Genomic DNA, 22,234 nt, shown 5'->3' with positions numbered 1-22,234 from the left:
AGCATACATACAGAGAAGTCTTTAATCCTGAATTCAAAGGATCCACCCCTGAGTACAAACCAGCCACTCTATGTAGGTTATAGTTCAGTAGATAGTGATGCGAGGACAAAAGTTTTTCATATTCTCTGAATACAGTTGGAAAGCAAGCCGGCTATAGCCTACAGCAAACTTAGTTTCATGCTACAGTACAGGAAAAATCAACATTCAGTCATCCTGTTACTTATTTAAAACAGAACTTTCTGGCTGTATAGATAGTTAAAATTTTATTACTCTTCCATATAAGTGCTTGTTTCCAAAAACTTTATTTCTTGTTCAGGGTAAAAGGACGATCCAGAGTGTATCCTGGGAATAGAAGAACTGAGATGGAAGTACACCATGGATGATAGCAGTCGATCGATGCACACACACACACACACAAACACACACACAAACACACACACACACAAACACACACACTTCTTCAAACTTAGAGGCACAATAGTGCAGCCAATCACAATTTTTGAACCAGGGACCTTTATTTATACTTACTATTTTTATTGTTAAAAAACACAAATGTTACTAAAAGCTTTCACAGAGGTAACATTTCTGCTACCTGTGACATTAAAATACTGGTAATGACCATTATCCTATAACCAGTAGTGATAGTGTGGTTACTGATCAGTATGAGGCTGAATATGTGCTATAAATAATTATGCCTCCTTGTAGTTTTTTTCCCATTTAAATCTAGATTTATTTTTGTCTTACATCGTGCTTGCCATGTTGCTTGTACTGCAGCACAGAATCATAAGGACCTCATTGTAACCCAGGCATTTTAGGCAGCCTCATCAAGAAAAGCACCAATTTGAGCTTTTAAAGACCCCCACCTCAAGTCATTATGTCTGGAAAGTGAACAAGTTTGGCAAAGGCAAATAAGGACTGACATAACAATGTAGACATTAGCAGAAGTTAGGCCAGAGCCAAGACCTCCCTTAATAGGTGTAGTGTGTATTAATCTGTGGAGCACAAGCCAAAGGTTTTCATTTTCACCTCATCCCTCGTCATCTTCTCTTTAATTCTGACTCTTTAATTAGATTTTTATCACCAGCATCATCATTGTTTACCATGGTAAAACAACACCACAGGAACCAGGAAAGCAGCCAAAACATGGATAAATGCACATGGTCGGAAACCAAACACACGCCTGCGTCGAGCCAGGCTGGTGGGCTGTTTGTTGAGGTGGAATATTAAATAAGCTGCATGCTAGAGAGGAGGACTAATATGATCTAGGAACTGTTAAAAAAAAACACACTAATAAAATATATACTATGCTAATATAATACTGGCTAAGGCTGAACTCTGATAAAGCAGTTACTTAATGTGATCGAATTAATCAAGAATAGTGAACAAATGACGTAAAATAACAGTGGGCTGAAGTGAGGGCTTATGCTTTAGCGTGCCTCTGAGCCACAACCTTAACATGCACAGAGCTGACACATAAACACCACGATTATTATCATTCATTGCCTCCAACTGACCTTTGCCCTTTCCCTTGGGCTGTACAGTGTCTTGAATAAACATTCATCCTCGTTTAACTTTTCCACATGTTGTGTTACAACCTACAACTGAAATGGACTTCACTTCCATTGCAGTTTGAAAATTATTTACTAATTCATCTATTCATTTATTTAGATGTTTACCAGTTACAGCATTTTAACCTGCACTGGAAGCTACCACTGCCACCTAACAACATCTAAACAAGTATTCAATTAAATGAATATGGGACAGTTAATGTTTATAACCATAAATTGACCACTACAAACCACTTATGCATATCTATAACTGCCTCCAAGTGCTGATCAGGCATTTAATGGATATTAAGTCAACAGTAAAATGCATTAGCATAAGCCCTTTTACTGATTTGAAGAATGATATAGCAAAAGCTGTAACTGCCCCTGATACACCAGCAGTTCTGCCTGAGTTTTAAACACCGCATCAGGATCAGCATCAGTTCCACAATGATGAAGATAACATCTATGCTTGCTTATGCCCTTCACTTGTTCCATCACGTTCCTCCTCAGTAACCCTAAAGAGAATGATAAATAATCACTGATGTCCTACAAACATTTAATAGTTTAAGACTAAGCGGAATAAGCAAATATTTGCATATGTCATGTCTCACTACAGTGTTTTTTTTTTGTGGTAGTTGTCGAAACCTCAGCTGTTCCCATCCCACATGCTCCAGTGACACTGTTATACTTTTGTGCCTTAGCTTTCAGCATTGGCCAATTAATAGTTTTTAAAAGCCACTTATTCTACTGGGCCGGTGAATACAGATAAGACACAAATGTAAGAAAATTTTCAGTCACCATTCACATTGTGGCCATACTGGTCAAATTTATACAGGACATAATCTAAAATAACAGCTAGGAGCAGGTGGTTGGAGAGGATTTATCATGTGTGGCAGACGTATTCATGCGTACAAGACCTCCAGGACCATAGTTTAAGACTCTCAACATTCTCTGTTAAGCAATCTAGGCTAGTGAACCGCAATCATCTACAACATGTGGATGATGATGACGACATTTTAATCAATAAGCACAAATCAACCTGATGATGGTTTTGAATGGAATCATGACGTATGACCGTTTTGGCACCACATCATTTTCAAACAGGAACGATAGCAAACCTTTTTAGTGAAGAAATTTAAATGAACGTTCCCTTTTTCTCACTTCAGATACCAGACCTTGTGCCTAGGATGGAGCAGTCGGTCGTAGGTTTGATTGAGGATGGGATGGAAAATGGGCTCTTAGTAGTGGAATTACACTTTCTCTCGCTTTCTCTTATCTGCAGAGCCTGCTTCAGCCTGGTCATCCATCTCAGTCTGCCTGTGACATGTGCAGCAATATGCTGGACCTTGCCAAGAACCTTCTTTAGTGACAGGGCATTTTCCCTTCAGTGTGTATTATAGAGTCCATCAATTGGGTTTGCTAACATCACTGTGCCTTTGGCTTGTACTGCTAAGTTCAAATCTGTTCTAACGTCAAAGAAGGATGGAAATTCAAGATCCATTGCTTATGACTTGCCATAAGAGTTTCACACCGGGAAGGAAATGGAAGCGATATACTTGATATAATATTACATATACATAATAAAATGCTATTACTATAAACTATCACTAGAAATTCAGCATCATGATCACTTATTAATTTTTTGTGTTCCACTATAAGTGTTCTTTTTAAGCTGGTTAACTTCATAGCAACACTTCTGCACAAAAAGTAGCGTCATAATTGGTCATATCAGCCATTGGTCATTTAAAAAAAACCAACTGAATCACCTTGAATACTGTATATGCATATGACCCCAGCATTAAACTTTTAAATGCCCTGCTTATTATTCAGTTACTCAGCTTAAGGCATATAGTGTTTGGAATACAGCCCAAGCACCCATAAGGGAATAGAATAAACAGAATGTCTGTTTCTTGATGCTATTCAGATGTAGCATAAATAATTTTAGCTTGCTTCGACAAAAACGTGTGCCTCTTGTCTGGTTGGAGTTTAGTCTGTGCATACCATTTAACTTTCTTGATGACTGGCCAATGAAAAGCTGCTAAAAGCCAGCTGGGTATTGGAGGGAGATCAGGTTGTCTTTATGAATCTTCGACAGTCATTACTAAGAAACTAATAGAAGATATTTACAAATGAGAAAATCGTGCATGGACCTACTGACATAAAATAAGATGACACAAAACAACAATAAAATTAAAACTATCTGTGCATTCCGAGGCTGAATTTGAGCAGTTGTCTCATCCTATCAGTGCAAGGAAGTCGAGCCGAGAGCTGAACGTAGCGCCTCTGGCTTTTTCTGCCACGCTGTCAAAGAGGACTCAACTCCAGCATAGCCAGTGAGAGAGAAAAACAAATAGCTATTCCCACAGGACAGGACGGACTAAATAAATAAATAAATAAATAAATAAATAAATCCTTAGCCCGGTCTCTGTAAAAGGACCTTCTGTTGCACAAGGCATTAGCAACCAAATTAAGATTCTATAAAGCAAGAAACCATTACGGAATCACACCATGAAATATACAAGTTTGATCAATTGTATCATAATTTCAAGACTATATGGTACATTCTTTTGGGCTCTGGGAGGTGCTTCAACTTGTACATCATAGCAATGTAGTATGCAAAACAACAGCAAACAAAAAAAAAATGAAGCAATAACCTGGAGTTGGTTCGTGGTCTGTGTAGTGAAACTTCTATTTCTGAAGATGATTCATGTCACTATGCAACAAATTTTAAGGAAGAAGGGAGCCAATTCACACTTAGTATCCCAATGGTCTAGCAGACAATTTATCATCTTCTGCCAACCTTTGGTTTGTTTGTAATGGCTCTTGAAATGACCTAATTTAGAGTAAATGTTCCTTTGCTGTATTTTGTTGCTTCACATTATGGTTTCACTGATAGGAAATAACAGAGGCAACGGCAGACGTCAAGGGTTATGTTCAATAATGCACAAAGACAGACATGACAGCCTTATTTTGTGCAGTATGAATGATGTGAGCTAGCCTTTAGGTAGGTGCACACACACACACACACACACACACACACACTACTCTCGTCTATTTTAATCCATCTTGGCTAAAACCAAAACTTTACACACTTTGATCATCTCTCTCAGGAAATTGTGAAGATGAGATGAGAGGAGATGATGTTTTTTGGTAAATTATTCTAATCCAACAATGCTAGAAGAGGGGGAAAAAAACCCATCATTATATTCTCTCCTGTCACAACCCATCTGCCAAGCAAAAATAAAGCCTGTTGGTGACGTCATATAATTTCCTGAAATTCAGTGGAACCTAAAGCTCAACCTTGCAGCTTAATTTGGTATTGATCAGAGACATAATCTTGTATGGAGGGGCTGTGTTGTGTTGAGGTGTGTTGTGTTTTGTTGTGTGGTGTTGTGGTGTTGGGTTCGAACTGAGAGTGACAGACAGCACACTAATGAGCCTGGCATCAGCTGCTCACCTCTACTGCAGTCCCACTTAGTTTGATTCTTATCAAAAAGTTAAGCAAAAGGGAGCCTGATATCTTATCTCCTGGAAGTGTTTATGGCTTGGCAGTGGTATAATTAATCAAGTTCTGCAATTACATGTTGACACAGTTTGTCAAAATGATGTAATCTTGTACACATTCTGTATATCACCAACATGTTGTTAGACATGTGCTGCAAAGAAACACCTACACACATCTTTTGTAGATCAATGTGCACTGATTGATTGACTTATTGATTGATTGATTGCTCTTGTGTCGGATTTATTTTAGTCTAGAACTGAAACCTTCAAGAAACTGCAGATTCTCCCAGAAAGGCTTTTGAACTGCTTTGATCTAAATCTGCTCCTGTCTCCCACACTGCAACAAAGGAAGATCCTCATGTAACATTCACACTTACACTACGAAGGTATGCAAATCATAGTATGGGAACAGGAGCAAGACAAAAAGGACCACTCTCAGCCAACAGGATATTAAATTTTTTGCTGTTCCTGCTACAGAAGAAAATAAATTCTTTTAGATGATCAGGGTTTAGTGTGACTTTGATGAATCTGAGGTGCTGCAGAGCTGCTGGTATTGGAACAAAGATGCTCACTATTTTCCCCCGAGTTTGAATTAATCATTTTTTATCCTTTTATAAACCCTTTTACTAAATTAATATTCAGTTGACTGTAATAAAATCAGAAAAATATCTGAACTGCGGCAAAGGGTAAAAAACAATAAAAAAAATGAGTCTGTAACAATAAAAACGTCACATTTCTACAGCCAGTGGTACTTTATGGCAAGATCTGATTAGAGTTTTAGGTAAAAAGGACACACCAGTTGCTAAACCAGTAAAGAACAAACTTTTAGCTGTGACATAGGCAAGCTAAATACATGATCAAATCACTGTTGTAGCTTCCTACTAAACAGAAGGAATGATTGGTGTATGCTGGTAGGTTAATGCCTGTACATGTATCTGATAACATATGTGGACCCTGTGTTATAAGAATAGCATAACTATAGCAGATGACATACCATGTCTCTGTCTGTTTATATCCAGATGTATATCAGCACTATGATTACCATAATTGTCATGATGGCTGCTGTGCTCTTTGGCGTCATGATTTTGGAAAAATCATGGGCAAAATTCACTGCCATGGCATTAAACATTATAGCCACTGATATGCCAATTATTATAATTCTAGCATGTAATAATTATATCACTGGCAACCCATGAAACAGCTTCCATTTCATGTTAATAACATGGCTATGTCATTCTCAAGTAAAGTAAAGTGTATTTTTTTAATCATTGTCTTTGCTAATGAAGGTTAATACTAAGGTAGTATGATGGACACGTAGCCTGAAAAAATGGAGACATTACATTAAAAAAAAAACTAGTCCTTTAATTGTCAAAGATAGCACCATAGTCCATTGACAATTCCTCACAAACAGACTTGCCAGTCAGTGACTAAAAATGGAATTAACTCAACAGCTTCCTTATGTAAAGTAATGGATTAGAAAAAATAAATAAATCATACACCCTACATGTGCAACCAACATATTTGCCCATGGGTACTTCTTTTCAAGTTTTGTGTTTCTCTAGAAAACCAGTTCTTTTAGCTTTACTCCTATTCACTGTATTTTTAGTAAAGTTGCTCTCTATATTACAATGCAAGTCATCCTGATGGAGAAGGAAATGATCAAGGTGATTACAGAGAAGCCTGGTGTGACGTTTGAGATCCAGTGAGCTTGTCTGTAGATGTCAGATACTGCTGAGCTTGGCAGGGTTCAAATCCAACTTTTACTATCAAGGACCGTAGATGCCCTTGGGAAAGAACTTGCCTAGACTGGTGTTAAAGCTCAGTAGCACAACCTCTCACTTTCAAACATGGAAAATAAACTGATTTCCATTTCCCACAGGCATTATGGGCAGCATGCTGCAAAGATGAATGTCTACAAGTGAACTGGATGGGGCTAAAAATACATATGTTTAAAAAGCAAAGGAAGGAAAAGAAGAATTAGCACTGCATCTTCATTCAATGGTGTTGAATGCTCTTTCCCAGTTCACCCAAAATTGGTCTTAATCTCAAGTCAGAACAGTTGTAGATTAAAAGTAACCAGTTTGGATAAAATTGCATAAATTATAATTTGTATTTTGGCAAAAAACACAAACCTCCACCTCATTAGAATGGTGATGGTGGGGGTAAAGATGGTGCTATGTGTGCATGGTGACGGTGTATAACATTGGTTACAGCTTCATCTGGTGTGATTTTAACAAGCTCTGTTCTTTTGTGAATTAATATTCAATCAACTTTCCGATTGGTCAAGTTTCTACTTGTTCTTATATATCCGGCAGATTGTTTATTACATGTAGCAGCCATGCACAAAAAATACAATACAAGTCAACTAACATACGAATTTAACTATTATCCCTCTTTAGCAAAGTGCATGATCCCCATTCTTAAGTATAACTGACTATTGTCCACTGAAGACAAATAACCACTTGGGAAGACTTAGAGTAGGTTTTTAAAAATACTTTACTAATAATTTCATAAACAATGAAACGTGATTCATTTCTTATTCATTCATCTTCAGCAAGCAGTTTATCCTGCTTAGGGATGTGATGGACACTGAGTGAGTGGCTATTTGGTATAGCTATAGATTAACCCTGGAGACATGAGATGGCCCTGCTGCCCACTGTGCCAAGTAAAAAAAATACCAAAAATGTGCAACAAAATAGCCTCTTAAATAAGCTGTAGACATTCATTTCAGCATCTAAAGTGACATGCTTCCTATGCACAGTGCAGATGAATAGCACCCTTAATCACAGGAAAAAGAACATCATCAGACTTGGTCAGTTCACACCATGTGGGTCAAATCACTGTGAGAAAGCATCATACGGTGATATGGAGTAGAAAACCGTTGATTTTGCTTTGCTGTCTGCATTCTGAGAACGCTCACAAAGAAGAAAGGCAATCAGGACCATGGACAGGGTCCACAACGGTCCCTCATGAGGAGCCCTACATGGGTGTTAAACCTCAGAACCACAACCTCTCACTTTCAAACATGGAAAATAAACTGATTCTCATTCCCCACAGACCTTAAAGGCAGCAGACTGCAAAGATTAATGTCTAAAAGTGAACTGGATGACAGTCAGCTGAAAATATATGTGTTTAAAAAGCAAGGAATGCGCAAGGAAAATCAGCACTGCATCTTCGCTCAATGGCACTGACTGCTGTTATGCAGGTCAACAATTTCACTATAGAAACCCCATGTGGAGGCTTAAATGGATATTTATTGCCAACTGGACAGGTCTTTAAAATCTTTCTCGTATTTCCTTTAAGGCTGGTGAACACTATAGGATTTTTCATTCAATTTAGCTTCTCTTGGCCTGTCCTGACAAATCTTCAGAGATCAGGGTGAAAAATCACCCCTCTGTGGTCCAATCAAGACTTTTATTGGTGTTTTTGTCTTAGATAGTGGACAAGATGGTTCATGGTAATGTGTATGCCTGAATGCAGACCACGTTTTAGATTTAATGAGATCAAATTGCTGAGACCTGCTGAAAGATACCAAAATGAGTGAGCTCCTGAAATTACCTGTTCTTTGTAAATCATGCAATGTGTGTAATAATAGGGTGGAAAAGAAGTCATTAAATGCACAACAGTATTGCTATGTATTTGGAAAGTCATTTGGCTTAATGTGCATACCAATATGAATAAAGGTATCGAGTTCTTAGAAATTGCATAGCTTGACCTCCATTTCTTTCAAATGATTAGGAATTAACATAAGAAATAGTGTATATACAAAAAAAAAAAAAAAGTTAAGCTTGAGCCACACATCAGTGGCTGGTTCAAAACGTCAGCTAACAGACTTATTTATTTATTTATTTATTTATTTAATGAATTTTTTTTTACTATTTAATTTTATTTTATTTTTTATATTTTATTGTATTGTTAAACATAGAGTACAAGAAAAAAAATTGCTAAAGTGGTAAAATGAGAAAAAATTGTGTTTGTGTGTGTGTGTGTGTGCTGGATCTACACAAACAGAAACCAATTTCCAAATTGATGTTATAATACGTACCCAGGAATTTATATGTAAACAATGCCATTTTCTTAATGTCCTGAACAATTAAACTGTTAACTTGAAATGAATTGCGCCATCAAAGAAAAATCAATATCAATCAAGCCTAATGATAATGCCTAAATCCCATTAAATATGTAAGCCTCTATATTACCTTAGTTGGCTCAGTTTGATCGCTTTTAGCCAACTCCATCAGAAACTGTTTCCTAGTGACCACATCAATGTCCCTTCATCTTGGCAACCTTGGACTTTCTCTTATTCCTTTAAGAGGTGCACAAAATGGCCACCAGTAACGACAGAGGAGTATGATGATGAGAATGCTTCTAATAAAATGGTAGCTGACAGAGAAACGATAGAGGAAGAGTAATGGATGGGTGAATCGGTATGTCATAAAACTAAGAGCTCCTTTGGCCCATGCTCAACCCCGGAAGTGGGCTAAAACATGGCAGAGACATCATGAGTCATGAACTCAAGATTTCATAATAAACTGTTTATGACATTCATAACGATTGTGATTATTATTAGTTAAAGGAGTAATTAATTATAAAGCCTATAATAATGATATAATTATATATTATAAATTATTATAATACCTTTTTATTACATTTTCGATATATATACCTATATCTAGGGAACATTTCAATTACGTTTAATAGCTGGTGAGATCTAAAAAGATTTCACTAGGAAAAATATAATCACTCACCCAAGGCAGTGCTCAAAAATACTCCACGAGTTCAAGTACATTAAGGGAAATCTGGTGGTGATAAATACTAGGCTATCTTTCCATTAGTTACTCAAAACCCAAAGAACTACAAACATGTATATCACTTCACAGGAAATAATCAAGAGTGACATTTCTAGGCAAAACCATTACATTGACTTAACCTTGACCCCTTTTTTATCCCAAACGGGGTTATACACTTTCAAATGTTGTGATACAGTTCATCAAACACTTAATTTGACAAAATAAAAAAAGGGAAAAGAAGCTAAAAATAAAATAATAAAATTATTATTAATAGTCTTTCATTGGCACTAATTCTAACTGCCCTTCCACAAACTCAGTGGAAACAGGAATAAGGTAGAGAGCCAAATGTCTCTGGTGTCCATTCATGACCTATAAACCATGAAGATGACCGATCCGATTAAATAAATGAGTAAATAGGCCTGGGATTACCTCGGTCTCCCAAAAATGAGCTCACGATACCTCAGTCACTAGCTTTTAATGAAACCCAATGACTATAAAAACCATTAAACAGTAAATGGTCCATTGTTCAGCAGTCATACTTCCTGCATCAATTGTAAACATCAAATAACGAACATGAATCCTGAAAAAATCAAAATGTTCACATTTTAAACTATTACCCAATGAATTTGCATCAATTGTAGACCTTAGAACAACACCAACTTAGCAGTACTCTACACACACACACACACACACACACACAGACACACACACACACTATCCGTTGTAGTCTATCAGTGCCAAAATCTGACAGACAACTTCCTCCATTCTATTTTTATTGTATTGGCACCTCAGTGGCAGTGTTGTTGATAAGAGCGCTCAATAATTCATTTGTCTTATGTACAATTTGTGTGAGGATCCTCTAGTACTTAATCAGTGACCAGTTTCTGAACAGTGGTGCATTGGTCAGGCTTCCCGCTTCGATCTTGAGCTCAGGTTACTGTCTGTGAACAGTTGGGTTCACCAGTTTCCTCCTACCTCATAAAAACAAGGTGGTAGGTGAATTGTCTACTCTAGATAGCTGCCCATGCCTGTGAATGTGTGCGTGTGTGCATGGTGCCCGTGCTGTATCCCTGCGTTGTGTCCAGTGCTCCCGAAAAAGGTTTTAAATCCACTGTGACCCTGACCTGGATAAAGAAGTTACTGGAGATGAATGAATGAACGATGAGTTTCTGACTACAGGATATTTTTGGTTTTCAACCCAGCAGTGACATTTAAAAACTCCAGCAATGTTGCTCCGTCTAAAACACTCGGATCACTGCAATACCAAATATCATGTCTTATCATTTCGGTGTCACTATTGCTCTGAGAAATGAGCTACCACTTGAATAACATCTGCTCAGTGGTGATGAATTTTAACGGATGGCTAGGGTAGGAAAGAGCTAACAAATAACACAGCAACAGAGCAACAGATGAGCTACAATCAGTAACCAATGTGAACCTATACGATGGTTTACTTGATAAAAGGACCAATGATTGTAAAATAAGCAACTGTGTATATGTATTTAATGCATCTGATGGTATGGGTCATTACTATCATCATTACACACAGCATAGGTTATTTTACCTTACCCCTTATTATCTTACCCCAATGATCTTATTTTTACTTTTTTTTTTTTTTTCATCTGCATTTGTATCAGGTGGTTTACCAGAAAAAGTTTCAAGCCAAAGGACGTATGAAGGAAGAAGCAAATATGTGCAGTGCAGCCTTTCTTTGATCAAATTCCTCTGCCTCTTCAAGAATCGGTGGAGCTGCATATTAAATGCTGTGGGGGAGCAGGCAACGCCAGTCGGCAGTCAGTCAGCTGGAACTGCAGAAGACGGGCATCAGCTGTCCCATGAGATAGTGCACCCAGGCTTTGATTATGTTGGGTTGCAGAGTGTGATGAGAGGTATATTTAAAAGTATGTGTGCTATCCTGTTTTCCTTTCTTATTAGCTGTGCATGTGTACTTTTTTTTAGTTAAACCATTCCAGGTGCTTTAGAAAGAGAACAAAATCAAACCAATAGAATGCAAGATTAGAGTGCACATTGACTAAGAGAAAAGGAAGACATCGAGTATAATTAAAAAAAGAAAGAGTGAGAGAAAGAGGTGCTATCAGGGGAAATCAAGCCCTTGGTTTGGGTGAGACAATTGGGCTTCCCATATACTCACAAGTGCAGTGAGAGCATGAGCTACTGGGCTCTTCATTACCTAGACTATAAATGCGACCACTCAAAAGGTCACCTACACAGCATCACCGACAATTAAAGCAGCGCTTCATCATTTGCCCCGGAAATCCTGATGTAGCATGTGTCCGACAGTGGAGTGAACACACACTGAGAAGGAAGCCAAGCACAAGAGGATTATGGGGGGACAATGGATCATCTCAGCTTCAGCATAACAACCAGGGATTGGCATTCCCACAGAACAACCTGGTGAAGGCACAGAAACTGGATTCAAGGAATCATGAAGGAGATCAGGGTAACTAGAGCTAGAAGCCTTCTGGAAGTGGCCACTTTAGTTGAATTAATTCTGTCAGACCCGTGTCTACATGCATCAGTAGCTTGGTACAGTCGGCTAAACTCTCTGGTCTGTTACATGGTAAGCAGCTTTACTGAAACCAATAGCATAGAAATAACAGTCAGGACCAACTCGTATAGGAAAGGCACACCACAGCTTGGGGCACAGCAGATATATCCTCAACTGCAGCACACACACAATACACAGAGAGAGATTTTCTTTTCTATCCAGATTTGCTTATTATGTTATGATATTTTCATTTTGTTTGGACAGAAAACAAAATGGTTAGCATTTAAATTTTAACTATACATAACAAACTATAACTATTTTTTTTAACAAACCCCCATGTTTAATGCTTTACTACCTAAACACAGCTATCGTTTGCTATGTATGCAGTTTATTTCTTATATTGTGAGCGGGTATAAATAAAAAAAAAGCAAACAGTCTTTAGTGATCTGAAGTGGTTATACAGTAATAATGATATAAGCTTAATATATGTGTAGCAGAATGGCTGGAATCTGTGACATCCTTCCTAAAAAACTGTGAAATAGCCAAAGTCAAAGTGGTTACTATAAATGAACAAACGAATGGAAAAAATCTTTGTATGTTTCTAAGTAATTGGCCATACTAAGTAACAGATGATGTTTCTGACAAAAACATAGCCATAGCATTTCACATGCAGAGAGAGCCGGTCAGAATCGAAAACTGTTCTCCAGGATGCTTGGAACATCCTATCAGCCATTTTCTTAATTCCTGAATCCATTCTTAAAACTACAGTGACCGTATCCCTAATAAAATGTATTCAGTTTAATATGCAAAAGCAAAATATGACAATTTTTTTTACTATAAAGCATTCTTTAGAGTATTTACTGGATATTTAGAAATTGTGCATTCCATTATTTGTTAAAGCATCTTAGCTTTACTGAAGGTAATTGAACTGTAAATATAATACTCTAATACAGTATATAAGTATACAGTATATACTATGAAACTCAGTACTAAATCAGCCAAAACAAATAACTTATTTGAGCCAGGGCAAGAAGAATACTTCCATGGTCTTTTCTGATGTTTATTTCTTTCTACATTGTAAAACAATGCTGAAGGCGGCCGAAATACACAATAATCTGGTTTGAACAGTTGATATTGAGATATGTCTGCTACTGATGCTCTGTAAAGCCTTCATAACGGCTCTAATCTGTGGTCCTGTTAATTGGTGATTTCTGAGGCTGGTGACTCTAAATGAACTTCTCCTCTGCAGCAGAGGTCAGTTTTGGTCTTGCTTTACTGGGATGGTCTTCATGTGGTCCAGTTTCATCATGGTGCTTGATGGGTTTTGCAAATGCACTTGACAATACTGTTCTTGCAAGAACTATTCCAGAACACCTGACCTTCGTGTCTTAAAATAACAACTGACTGTTTTTTGTTGTCGTTACATATGGATTACTTAAGTCCATGTGTGTTATTTCATAGTTTTGAAATCTCCAGTATTGTTCTAGAATGTAGAAAAAAAATCCCTAAACAAAAAACATTGAATTAAAAGGTGTCCAAACTTTTGACTGGTAGTGTATATGTGACAAATAAAGACAACTTGTGATGTGACATTTTTCACAATGTATCACAAAGGCAACAGTGATATCACTTTTTTTGCCATGATGCAGATTAATAGCATATTATTCATGTGAATTTAGTCACAAGGTCATCAGCACCAACTCCTTTTTATTAGCAATGGGGGCCAACCAGAGCAGGGCAGGTGAATATTTTTTTAGATCTGTTAAGTTCATAACACCAGCAAATCACAAATAACTCAAAACTCTTAAATCACACCACTTCCTGAAAGATTTGCTGGTGTAGAAACACAGGTTCCACGTTAAATAATTATCTATTGCAAACACCAGTCAATAAAGACTGGAAAGGATTTTGATATGTACTGGAAATAATCTTACTATGAATGTGAGATTGATTGTAGAGAAGTTTTGTTTTGCAGTTGCAGAAACTATGCACACAAGTCACTACTTACTCTGGAGTCTGGAACTGGTTATTCTGCATATACCGTACGCAGTATATAGTTGAATTCACATACCGTAAGAAATGTAAATGATTTACAGCTCCAGAAATATTGTAAATGAACCACAAGTTCCAGGGTTTTTGCACAGCAACAAAGCACAAACTATACCATATAGCCGGAGGTATGTGGTCACCTGACTATCACACCAATAAAAGGGCTTCCATATAATTTCACAAAACTGTATAGAATATCTTTGTATGCTGTAGCATTAGTATTTCCATTCACTGGGACTAAAAGGCACAAATCTGCTCCAGCATGACAATGCCCATGTGCACAATGCGAGCTCCATGGTTTAAGAAGGTTGGAGAGGAAGACCTTGAGTGTCCTTCATAGAGTCCTGACCTCATCCCCACTGAACACCTTTGGTATGAACTGGAACACTGACCAAACATCAGTGCCTGACCGCAATAAAGCTCTTGTAGCTGAATGAACACAAATCCCCACAGACACACTCCAACATCTAGTGACAAGCCTACCATGTGTGGAGGCTGTTATAAGAATGTTCACCAAACCTATATGAGTGCGCTGGTCCGGTCCTGTTGTGCACACAGTTTTTGCTGAAAACTGCATTTACAGCACTGCTGCTGCTCCGCTCACATTAAATGCATATGTGAAATTTTTTACTTTTATTTATTTCTTTTTTCGAATGAGTCCAACTGAAATTGCATTTATAATTGGTTTTGTCTCTAGACACATATGGGGATGACTGATAGACTGATTAACGTTATTATGACTGCAATATAAAATATAAAAGTGCTGAGTCATCCCAGACTAGTGTGTTGACAGCTGCGAGGTCAAATGCCAGCTGCCTGTAAACCAGTCCCTTGCCAATTGTATCATTTTAATGCTATTCATTTTAAATAAAAGCTTTCAATAAAAGTTATTTAAAAACACAAACAGATTCAATTGCAAGCAATTAAATGAGTTGAGCACATGGTCGGTCTAAACTACTTTGAGTTTCATATCAAAGAGGCTCAGCTGCATAGGCATTAACGGGTGATAGTGAGAGAACCCTAGGTAAAGTCGCGGAGGGTACACTGATGGGAAGTTCATTTACATGAAAGTAAGTTTCTTCCCAGAATCCATTTCTGTGTAACAAACTTTGCTTTTAGACATTATTAAAGTTTGCGTGCGTTGACCCAAGCTCTTGTTAGTGGGTTCAGGAATGAAGTGAGGAGGAGCAATAAGATGAGACCTGAGCATCTGTGCACTGCAAGACAGCATTGAAATGGAGAACTGTGCTGCTTAAACAATATTTGTCTTCACATATACTAGCCTAGCTTACCTGGACAGATGGAGTGGAGGGGTAGATACAGTGTGTGATCAGAGTGATGTTCCCTCATACCCACAGAGGGGGTTCACACTGGGGCAAGGGGAGGGAATCAGCAGACTCAAGGAAGGATGATTAACATGTAGGATTTATGCTAATAAGGAAGGTTCAATTAATGGCTTGAATCAGCTAATGTTTATATAACAGTGGAATATAGAGCACAATCTCCCAAGAGCTAAAGCTAAGAGTCAGTGTACTGCTCAAAAGCTTCATCTAATTACAGTACATTAAGTGGGAAGAAGGTTAAATGGCATAAAGCAGAAATGACTTTTTCTGACCCTTAATAAATCTTTGTTGTTATTTCACAGTGTACTTTCGAATGGTCAAACACAGAGTCAGAAATAACCCAACATGGTAAAGTATGACTCCTTGCCCACCTAAGCTTTTCTATTTTAGTGACAATATTGTTAGCTCTGTTGGAATCTTCACCTCGCTCTATTAACAAGCCACTGAAGTAAAACAGTAATCAGTGACCTGCAGCTTTTCAAACTGGGAAAAGTAAGTGTGAAGTAAGTGTCTTACTTGATCTGTGGATCTTTATTGTCACCTCTGACCTTGATGCCTTCTAAAGGCCCACCATATAAGTTAAAAGCAATGAGAACTATAACATCTTTAGAGAGTTGGGGTCAGAGCTCAGCGTAATACCTATAGCAGGTAGTGACGTCAGAGGAAAAATAATTACAAGTAGATTAAAGACAAATATTTTAGTTCCTCTCTGTCATAAAGGGTTTAAAAATGATGCGCTATAAAGGCTTAATGTTTATTAGTGGTCTTAAATAATTTTCTTAATGTTCATTGCATCTCCGGAGAAGATAGATGCAGCTAGTCTGTTAGCTATAGCTAGTTAAAAATGCAACAAATCTGTATGCACTACAATCTGAAATGTCTGTCTATTTTGCTCTCTCATCTGTGTATTTTCTTCTATAGCGTGTAAACAATGCTTGTCATGAGCCAGATAGTGCTAGCACACTTGTTAAACCCCTCATTAGTAAATAAAAAGACACAGATCAGGCAAGCAGAGGGCTCATGAATGACATAACTCATTTTGAAAATGTAAAAATATCTCTAACCTCACCACCACCACCTACCTTTAGTCACTAGCTGCATTATTATTACTCTGAATCTTACTAGCAAGCGAAAAGTTCCAAGTGTTTTGTTTTATGTCACTTATATGTATGCGTGGTGACTGCCATCACCGACACATGTGGGCATGCACCGTCAATTTTTTTCTCCCCTGACTTAGTTATGTTTTCATTTTTTGCAAAACATCCTCTGCACTATAGCTTTACATGTGAAAAATAAAATCATACTGCATTCAGAAAAGAGAGCACATCTTTATGTCCAGGATCATTATTGTTATCAACACATAATGAGTTTATAAGTGAGATCAGCAGCAGCAGCAGCAGCAGTGGTGGCCAAGTCTTTAAAGTGTTACTGAACAAGCTTTAGTAGTGATCTTTTAAAATGTGAAACTGACTAATTGATGATTGAACAAGATGTTGGAGAAGTAATCGATTAGAAAGTAAAGGTCACTTTGACACCCACTTTTTTTTTGTCCCAAATGATGTTTAAGGAGCACTCCAGGAACTACAACGTTGTGACATTTTAGTATTGGCAAAATGTTTTAACTGCCACACTGTGACAAAATCTTGTGAGGAGCCCAGAGGGCACTAAAGATGAGGACTTTTACAAACAGTCTTGTATGGCAGCTATGTTTTTTTCTTTCTTTCTTTTTCAGAAAGAGATTTTTTGCTTTATGGAAGTACAGATACTTCAGAAAAGTGTTACTGCTATACTCAAGCATACTGCATGTCTGTGAAGCAAGGCACTACTGCATAAATATCTGGGAAAGAATTTCACCCACTGATGCCCTTGACAAAATAAATTAAATTATACATGCTGAGAAAATAAAATGACTCATTATGGCATACCTTTGGGAAAATTACTGATTAAAACCTACTCAACATAACAAACCTGGAGGTGGATGGACTAGAACAGCAGAAGACCACACTGGGTTTCACTCAAGGTTCTTGGGTTAGTCAAGAACAGAAATCTGAGGCCATAAAGGGCACAAACTCACTCCAACTGGACAGCTAAAGGCTAGAAAAACCCCTGTTCAGTTTTGGGAAGCCTGTGTTCATGATGTCCTCAGATCCCTGTTTTTGACGGACTGGAGTGGAACCCAATGTGGTCTTAAGCTGTTGTAGCACATCCACCTCAAGGCTTGATGTTTTTCGTGCATGCTGGGACGCTTTTCTGTTCACTATAATTGTAAAGAGTGACTATATGAGTTGCTATATTTTTCCTGATAGCACAAACCAGTCTATTTTCCTCTAATCTCTCCCAACACGGTGTTTCCACCTACAGAACTGTCCCTCACTGAGTTTTTTTGTATCTTTCTGTACAAAATCCATAATAATTCATCATGTCACATGTACTGTACACATCCATACTTATATACATGTTTGTTTGCAATAGGTTTCGGTTTCTAGTTAAAACAGCACTCTCATTTGTTTAGAAATTGCATTCTTCTTTTTAGTGACTATATTTAGTGGATAATATACCAACAGTGCATACTCATGAAGCAGTATCTGGTTGTCACACTGGCAATGCTATTAGCTCTAAACATCGCCATTAACATCCAGCATCCCATCATCTGTCAGTCTTCATCAGTGCACTTAAACATAGTCTCCAAATCAAATAACCAATCCCTGAAATAGCAACAGCTACAGATGGTGGATCATATTATGTGTTATTGAACATCTTCCTATTAGTCCACTGTTAATCATGGGAAAGTGAGAGAGGCGGTTAACTGTCATTCAGCATTAATAACAGACAGTTCTAATTAAATAAATACATAATAAAATAAATAGTTTAGAACAGGGAACGGACAGTCTTGATTTTCTTGTAATGTATTCATTTGTTATTAAATGATGTGTGCTTAATAAATGGAGTGTTAATTGATTTTAGGGTGACTTTTGCATCCTTGGTATGTAAACAGGACACAACCAAAACGAAGAGGAAACTGAGTGTCAGGGCACCTGATAGTGGCTGTTTGGATGCTTTAGCACAAATGTTGTTTATTGAGTCAAATAAGTAAAAGCAGCAGCAAGTCTTATTTCATTTGATTCTAGAGGAAGAGCTGTAGATGTGTGGATGTCTTTTGTGTTTGTGTCTGTGTGAGAATGGCAGTGCTGGAAACCTGACATCATGGGCTTCAAATATGGACAAATCCATTACACATCAGTGTGAAACTAAATTCTTAGACAGCCAAAAAATACCATGCTGATAAAATAAATCCAAGGCTTCAGGACCATGGGTCAGTTCTGAGAATTGGGTTTGGAAGTAGAGGCTGCTATCAGTAAGCTCAGCCCGTTTGCAGGAGTAGGTGAGTGAGGCCAAGCAGCAAGATGTTATCATTACTTTCATAAGCCTTCACACTGACTTATGGGGTTGATATTAATCGTATTGCTCACAGCTGGTCTCCTGGACTCCTTCAGACACCACAGTCCCTTAGGGGCATCTTTACTCTCAAATCGGCAAGTTTATTAATGATTCCGGCATAGCGGTGAGGAGATTTTTAGTTTCCTTATATAATGATTTCAGCATGCCCATTCTTTATGGAATATTTCAGCTGTGCTGCTGCGCATGATAACATTGGCTTGAGGCGCATGCATTTACAGGAGCATGGGGACTGAAGAGAAACAATATTCTGAGGAAATAGTTTCCCTGGTGGTGAAAAACACAAAGGAATGACTATGATATTCATATGCTAAATGATGGTTTTGATATAACTGTTGTGCAACTCAATTCAGACTTCAAACAATATGCCTCAGCTTCACTCTGCCTTCTTATTTTCTGACCTGTTAGCCCAGTAACTCTTGAAGTAACCGAAAAATATTGTTTATTGTATCCAGTCAATTCCAAAAAATTATGCTGCAACATGAATACCTGACCACTTCACAGCTCCAGAGTTCACAGTTCAATTCTTAGCATGGATTACTGTGCGTTTGTGTGTGTGTGTGTGTGTGAGTGAGAGAGAGAGAGAGAGAGAGAGAGAGAGATCATATATATTCAAATATATAGTCGATGGACTATAACTGTGTATGTCTGTGCATGGAGTTCTGTGATGAACTGGCATCAGTGTGTGTTACCACCTCATACCCAGTATTCCCAGCATAGGCACTGGGAATAAACAACCAGAAAGAAAGAAAAGAAAGAAAGCCTACATGTAAAATGACATTAAAAGAACTAGCACAGTGAACTGAACACACTTTGTATCAAGCTAAACAAGCTGTTTAAAAAAATTGGCATAATTAAAGAATACTTTTATGAATTATAAATTGATTTTATGATTATGAAATGAAATCAGTGTGGTCTTAGAATTCATAACGTGACCTGTTGCTGATTTAGTGCTACTACAGCCAAAGATGATTGGAAAAAGTCAAATTTCCAACAAGATCCACCAACAGTATAGGATTCTGAATAACTCACAAGGTGGCTATAAACGTAGTAATGTGACCTGAAAATATGGGCTTTAAAAAAAACAAACACATTTTCTCCAGATCAAACTATACCATGATAAATTTCATTGCATAATTGACATGGAGGGCATGTCGCTGCACTGTCTGTTATAAAACATGACAGATTTCTTTTTTTAATTGGCATCATTTATAAGAATGTGTCAGCTTAGTGGTTAAGGTGTTGGACTACTGATTGGAAGGTTGTGAGTTTGAATACCAGGTCCACTAAGATGCCACTGCTGGACCCCTGAGCAAGGCCCTGAACCCTTAATTACTCAGCTGTATAAAAATGTAATGTCACCCTGGATAAGGGCATCTGCCAAATGTAAATATTGTTTGACTAGTAATTATCTTGAACGACTGGTAAAATCTAGCTTAATGCAAGCTTAATTGTTTTTGTATTTCATATTCCCAAATATAAATGGGCAAATAAACCCTATTAAATAATGCTCTATACTGAGTAATATGGTATTGTAAAATTGGCAAAGGATAAAATCATGTAATCTCTCAGTTTGAGTCATCACCACGTTCCAGATTTCTTCCCTGGTGAAGTTCAGAGCGTTATACACTCATTTATATTTTGTGCATGTTTTGGCAACTTCTTCCTTCAGTGAACACATACTGAAAAACTTCATAGTTGCTTAAGTAGCACCCGATAAATTATTGTCCTACAGCAAGGTGAAATGCAGTTTACAGAGTTTGCTGATATATGGCTGGGGTGGAGAAATTTAAATGCTTCTGTACATTGATCCTGCCGCAGCACAAGATCTATCAGAATGTTTGACACATCGGTCCCGGCATTGTAAACAGTGTCCTCTGTCTGATCGACAAGACTTCCTTTATGGCTCCCTGAAAATAGGGAGCTAAAAATACGGCTAAAAGAACATTGATTCCCGTACTGTCACAGTGTTGCCCATTCTGAGGAATTCTTTATTCTTTGAAAGAGAATAAAGGTTTCTAATGTAACCGATCAGACATTGGACAAAAAAAAAAAAAAACCTACCCACAAGATCCATGTTGATCCATGGATCTTTGCCTGTTAGATCCTGTTTGGATTTATTAATAGAGGTTCAACGTTCAGATTATTTGGATTGATTTAAAAAAGCAGCGGCTGAAATTAATAGAGGTGATATTATAATTTTGGATTATAATTCATTATAAATTGATCGTTCATGTAGAAAAGGGAAAAACAACTAGCTATAAATAACGACTGATAACAAAAACAATTCAACAACACTATATGTTAAACTGGCAGATGAGCAGCCACATGAATGCTATAATTGAATCTCATAGTTTAGTCATGGAGGTTACCCAGTAACCCATGGAATAGTACTCAATGCCAGAAATCAAGCAGTTCTTGATTTTCTTAATTCTTAACTAACTCTGCCATTCTCAAACTCAATGTGCCACTGTTTGAGATATGCTATTTTGATTTGTTTTATTTCTGTTCTAATTGAAACATGCTAACCTTGCTAGTGTACATTCCCGATTTCTGGACTTTCCTGGCTGATGCACTCAATATAGAAGGAGTGATCAGCTTTATATAATACTATAAATGAAAGGCCAGTTGTCAATGAAAGGCTGTTAGTGTCAGTGACACATTTACCAATCCTGTAAAAACATGCAAATACGATGTTTCAAATTAAAATTAAATATACCAACAATATTAAATACTACTTGCAAATACTTAAATATTTGCAGACATTCAATTCAATGAGCAAGATTATGCTGTAAAATAACACAGAAAATCATTTTATTTCCTAGAATTCACCCTAGAAGTCCTCCTGGCACCTCTCTGGTCTGGACCTATTTTTACAAGATGACCAAAATTTCATGAAACATGAGGCAGCAAGTGATGCTTAAAACTGACACACTGATGCTAAAGACATTAGAAACCATACAATAAAGATGAGATGAGATCTCCCTAGCAGATCACTATCTGCTATTACAATGAGTTCTACATCTTTGGTCTGAA

The 22,234-nt window shown here is 37.4% G+C and overlaps 1 protein-coding gene across 5 annotated transcripts in view; it reads right to left on the bottom strand.

Moving 5' to 3' along the window:
• Nucleotides 1–22,234, bottom strand: part of csmd3b (CUB and Sushi multiple domains 3b) — a 414,649-nt gene that overhangs the window by 304,896 nt on the left and 87,519 nt on the right. The window lies entirely within an intron of this gene.

Source organism: Hemibagrus wyckioides, linkage group LG24 (genome assembly GCF_019097595.1).
Source record: "Hemibagrus wyckioides isolate EC202008001 linkage group LG24, SWU_Hwy_1.0, whole genome shotgun sequence".
In the NCBI taxonomy this organism is placed as follows: Eukaryota; Metazoa; Chordata; class Actinopteri; order Siluriformes; family Bagridae; genus Hemibagrus; species Hemibagrus wyckioides.
Note: the sequence above shows the minus strand (reverse complement) of the source record. Positions and strands in the feature narration are given on the sequence as shown.